At 44.6% G+C, this 6,079-nt stretch overlaps 1 protein-coding gene across 1 annotated transcript in view; it reads right to left on the bottom strand.

Annotated features, from left to right (window-relative positions):
• Positions 1–6,079, bottom strand: part of LOC103689966 (MARCKS-related protein-like) — a 980,777-nt gene that overhangs the window by 489,020 nt on the left and 485,678 nt on the right. The window lies entirely within an intron of this gene.

Raw genomic sequence — 6,079 nt, 5'->3', positions numbered from 1 at the left:
GCAATGCACTGCTTTTTGGGGTGCATGTGCGTGGGCGTGTGTGCATGTGTGTGTGTGCACGTGTATGTGTGCGCGTGTGTGTGCGTGTGCATGTGTGTGCATGTGTGTATGTGTGCATGTGTGTGTGCATGTGCGCATGTGTGTGCATGTGTGTGCATGTGTGTGCACGTGTGTTCGCGTGTGTGTGCGTGTGTGTGTGTGTGCATGTGCGTGCATGTGTGTGTGCATGCGCGCTAATTTTTCATGTAGATCATCTAACCTCAAATTCTCTTTGTAGCTGAGGATAACCTACCTCCATCTCCTGAGTGCTGGAATTGTGACTGGGGCTCACCATGCCTACTTCACACAGTGCTGAGGCCTTTGCATGTTCTGGGCAAGCACCCTACCTACTGAGCTTCCCCTTCAATTCCCCAGGTTATCTTTTTATATTAAAAAAATGTTACGGACAGAACTAAGCCCTAAGCCCTCTCCTCAGCCCCTTTATCTAGCTTTTTTTTTAAAAAAAAGATTTATTTATTTATTATATATAAGTACACTGTAGCTGTCTTCAGACACACCAGAAGAGGGCATCAGATCTCATTACAGATGGTTGTGAGCCACCATGTGGTTGCTGGGAATTGAACTCAGGACCTCTGGAAGAGCAGCCAGTGCTCTTAACCACTGAGCCATCTCTCCAGCCCTTTGTTCAGCTTTAAAAGCAGACAAAACGTTGAGGCTTTGTTTAGTTTTTGGAGACAAGGTTTCTCTGTGTGGCTCTGGCTGGCACTAGCTTTGCAGGCCAGGGTGGCCTTGAACTCAAAGATCACTCTGCCTCTGTCTTCCCAGTGTTAGGATTTAAGGTGGGCACCACCATGCCCAGCCAGAATGACCATGACTGTTTCAAAGTCCCCTCTCCCTCCATTGCTCCTCTTAGGCTGCTATGAACAGTACTTTACAGTGTTTGGTTTTGTTTCAACTGTTTCATGTGTGCATGTGTGTATGTGTGTGTGTGTATGTGTGTGTATATATGTATATGTATGTTTGTACATATGTGTGTGTATATATGTGTGAGTGTGTATATATGTGTGTTATATATGTGTATGTATGTGTGTATATATATGTGTATGTATGTATATATGTGTATGTATGTGTGTATGTGTGTATATATGTGTGAGTGTGTATATATATGTGTGTGTTATATACATGTGTATGTATGTGTTATATATGTGTGTGTATATATTATATGTGTGTGTATTATGTATGTATTTATATAAAATTTTGTGCCCATGGAAACAGACTTTATGGAGTGTGTACATTTTGTTCTTTTATCTAAATGTGTCATACTTGACATATTTTTAATGGAAGTACCAAAAAAGAGCACATGTTGATAATTCCAGTTGACAAATTGTCACTAAATGAGGAAACTCCAACGGCACTCAAATCAAGAACAGGACACTAGCAGGACCTGGTGTTGCATGCTTCCATCCCTCAGAGGTCGAGGTCAGGGACCTAAGGCAGACAGATCTCTGTGAGTTCAAGACTAACCTGGTCTAGACTGGAGCTAGACCCCCCATTACCCCCACCCACAATCCAAAACCAAAAAAGTCAATTAACTCCTAAATATTTTTTTTCTTCTGTGTAGCCCTGGCTATCCTGGACCATACTGTGTAGATCAGGCTGACCTTGAATTCACTTAGGAGGTCTGCCTCTGCCTCTCGAGTGCTGGAACGAAACGCGTGCATGAGCCACCACACCCGACCGCCAGAACATTCTTAATCTCTCTTAGTTCCCGTCACTGTCTCCTATGATTTATCTGCAGCCTGATATGCACAGAGTAGGGTTTTTTTTCAACTGTATGTAGGGGCTGGAGAGATGGCTTGGCAGTTAAGAGTACTGTCCACTCTTCCAGAGAACTGGAGTTCAGTTCCCAGCATCCCATCATGGAGCTAAACACACCCTGGCCTCTGAAGGCACCGCCCTCACTGTGCACGCACTCACAGGCTGGCACAAGCCCCTGCAGGAAGTTAAAACTAAGAAAAACAAATCTTAAAAAAGCAACCTTATATACGTGGGCTCATGGATTGTGTCGTTTCTTTTCCGTATCTTTGATCTTTGCTAGTCTTCCAGGCTGTTTGTTTGATTACACTTCCTTTCTGTGGCTGTTTTGTCTTTCATTGTGTGCTGATGCAATGATTTGTTCATTGACTTTCTTACAGTGGACAGTGGCGTTCCTTGCTTGGATATACTTCAGGGCTGGAGAGGTGACTCAGTGGTCTCCCAGAGGACCTGAGCGGGCAACATTCTCATCTGACTTCTGAGGGACTAGACACACGTACATGTAGGCAAAACAACCATGCAGACTATATATATATATATATATATATATATATATATATATATATATATATATATATACCACACACACACATATAAAATGGGGAGTAGGATAAATGGGTCATAGTAAAATGATTCTGCCAAACCTAGTACTTTAGTGGCTTCACTGCAGCCGCACTTTCAGGAGAGTGTGTTTGATCTTTTCTTTTCCATCAAATGTGTTCACCGTGGGACTCTTTTCACACAGGCAAGAAGGCCTACTTTAGTTTTCCATCAAATAGTGCCCTAGTTGGATCCTCCCTCCCTCTCTGCCTGGATCTTTGCTTCCTGTGTCTCCTGCCTGTCTCAAGTACAGCAATCTGTTATTAGTACAGTCTCTCTCTCTCTCTCTCCCCCCCCCCATCTCCCCTAGACCCCATTCAGCCTTCAGTGTGACAGTATCTCTAGGTCCTGAGGACCTTGGCACTTGTACACGAAGACTCGGCCTCCAAGGCCCTCTGGATGGTCACTCACACCCCTAAGAACATCGGTGACCGCAAAGGAAGCGGGGCCATCTGAGTCAAAGCAGAAACCCACAAGTCAGAAAGGCACTGCCTTCGATAACAGAGTAGACGTCTTCCCATGAGGCACCATGGAAAAAGAAGCACAAATAAGAGCTGGTTAGACAGGAAAAGTAAGTCTGTTAGACAAGCAGCCAGGAGCTGGGAAGATGGCCACACAGGCATGAGGACCCAACTTCGAGCTCTAGTCCCCACCAAAAAAACCAGGCAAGGCGGCATGCGCTCTTTAATCCCGAATGGCAGGTCGATCCTTGGGTCCTGCTGGCCATCCAGGCCACCCTAATAATGGTGAGCTCCAGCCAACATTGGCTAAGATAGTCTCTGCCCTCCTGCACGAGGGCACACATGTTCATCCGCAGTAACATGCACTCATGTGACACACACACCCCCCCCCCCCATGCACACACACCAGTGAGAAGCCAGAAGATGCCAAGTTGAGGTCGGGAGATAGAGACTGAAATCTTTGCATAGTGACAGCAGGCAGTCATTACCCAGGCTGCTTAGAGGAATTGTGTATATGGTATCACCTAGCAAGTAGGTTCTGGGTGGTTCATACCAAAACGGTGTCAATTCCACAAGGGGGCAGATGGCTCATCACTCTTCTCATTATGCAGATAAAAGACAAATGACTTAGGAAGGAAGGATTTGTTCTGGTTCTTCTGTGAAAGCCCAAGACCACCAGGGCTGCAGGAGCGTGAGGCAGCTGGTCGCAGTGTACCTGAAGTCAGGAAGCAGAGAGGAACATTGCTGCTGAGCAGGTACGCGCCTCTTATTCAGAAGACACAGCCCATCAGTCAGGACAGGTCTGTCTTCCTCAGTTAAGCCGTTCTGGAAATGCCCTCCCAGACATACCCGAGGCTCGGTCTTCTGAAGTGTTCCCAAACCCAGTCAAATTGGCAAAAGGATTTATCACCCTAGGTGATATGGGCAAGGCTGGTCACAGGAATCACCCCCAGGGCACCTATGGACAGGGAAGGGTGGATAAGCAAAAGGGGCTTGTCACCAGAAAGTCCCTCGAAGCCGCCATGGCCATCCTCGGAAGAAGAAGCCTTAAAACATAGTCATGACTAAAGGCCCGAGAAACACCGTCAAAATCTTATTTTTTTTTCTATGATGTGGATCATTATGACACAGAATAATTCCACGTTTTGCTTAGAATATTCTAAATGTTTTAAACATTTAAGGAAAAATATTTACCATGCAACTATTTAATGTATGAAATATAACACAAAGTTACATTGTACCATATAATAAACAATATATATAACTACATATTATATAATGGATCACTGAATTATATAATTCAATAATACAATACTGCCAATTTATCCCAGCAGAGGAGGAGGCAGGGGCGGAGGCAGAGGCAGGTGGATCTATGTGAGTTCAGGGCCAGCTTAGTCTATATAGGAAGCTCGAGACTAGCCAGAGCTACACAATAAGGCCATATCCCAAAAAACAAAACAAAACAAAACAAAACAAAACAAAAAAACCAAAACCCAAAACACCAAAAGACAAAAACAAAACAAAAAAACCAAAAAACAAATTTAGATTCAGTTTAATGCAAGTGTATTATTGCCAGTGTTTAACAAGCAATATCTACATTGAAAAGTATTTTAATACAGTTTTGTTGAATGGTAGAGTACTGGTTTAAGTTTGTGTGTGTGTGTGTGCGTGCGTGTGTGTGTGTGTGTGAGCGTGCGTGCGTCCAGAAGCGTTTTATGGAGGTCAGAGGAGAGCCTTGGCATTAACTCTTACTTTCTGCCTTGTTTCCTCTTCTCTGCACATGGCAGGATAGCAGGTCAGCAAGCCCCGGAGACTCTCAATCTCCACCTCCCTCTCATGGTCCAAGCAATGGGGTTACAGCTGCAATGCCACAATTTTCTGTGAGTTCTGGGGATTTGAAAGCAGGTCCTTAGGAGCTGGCAATGGCTCCGTGGTTAAGAGCACTGACTATTCTTCCAGAGAACCTGGGTTCAAGCCCTAGACACACATGGTGGCTTACAACTAGCTGTAACTGCAGTCCCAGCAGACCCAACGCCCTCTTCTGGCCTCATATAAACAAGCAAGCAAACAAACAAATCAGCTCCCGTACTTGTTCCGCAATTACACCATCTCCAAGATACTGCTTTGTCTAAATATGCTAATTGAGTGTTCTATTATTGAATATCCTCATCATTTTATTGATTTTTTTTGGTTCTTTTTTTCGGAGCTGGGGACCGAACCCAGGGCCTTGCGCTTCCTAGGTAAGCGCTCTACCACTGAGCTAAATCCCCAGCCCCCATTTTATTGATTTATTGATTGACAGGATCTGGCTGGACTAGGACTCACTCTGTAGACCAGGTTGGCCTTGAACTCACAGAGATCCACCTGCCTCAAGTGCTGGGACTAAAGGCGTGGGCCTAAGCCCTTTTGAGAAGATGTTTACACACACATTTTGTTTGTTTGAAACAGGGTTTCTGTAGCCCAGGCTAAGTTGCTGTGTAGATGGGGATGAGCTTGAAGTCTTGATTCTCCTGCCTACACGCCAAGTGCTGGGATTTCTGTGCACAACCAGGTATGTTTAATATAGTGCTGGGGACCAAACACAAGGCTCTTTGCACACCGGGCAAGCAGCCTACTAACTGGCTACATCTTGCCCACCCCGCCTTAGTTTATCTCTAAGATTTATCTAATGTTATGCTTATGAGCATTATTGCCTGGTGTTTGAGGCGGTCAGAAGAGGCCATCAGATCCCCCGGAACTTAAGTTATAAATGGTTGTGAGCTACCATGTGTGTGCTGGGAAGATGATCCAGATCCTCTGCAAGAACAGCAGGCGCTCTTAATTTCTGAACCATCTCTCCAGCTATTTTTTAAAATTACATTACAACATTTATTTTGTGTGAGTATGTATGTGTGTGTATGTGTATGTGTGTATATGTATATGTCTCTGTGTATGTGTGTATGCGTGAATGTGTGTATGTATGTATATGTGTGTGTGCGTGTGTGCATGTGTGACTGTGGCTGTGTGTGGATGTGTGTGTACATGTATGTGTTTGTGTATATGCATGTGTGTATGTGTGTGCATGTGTATGTATGTGTGTGTACATGTGTGTGTGTGGCTGTGGCTGTGTGTGGATGTGTGTGTGCATGTATGTATGTGTATGTGTACATGTGTGTATGTGTGTGTGCATGTATTGTGTGCATGTGTGTATGTATGTGTGTGGC

The sequence above is a fragment of the Rattus norvegicus genome, chromosome 1 (assembly GCF_036323735.1).
Source record: "Rattus norvegicus strain BN/NHsdMcwi chromosome 1, GRCr8, whole genome shotgun sequence".
NCBI lineage: Eukaryota > Metazoa > Chordata > Mammalia > Rodentia > Muridae > Rattus > Rattus norvegicus.
This window is presented reverse-complemented; position numbering and strand designations above follow the sequence as displayed.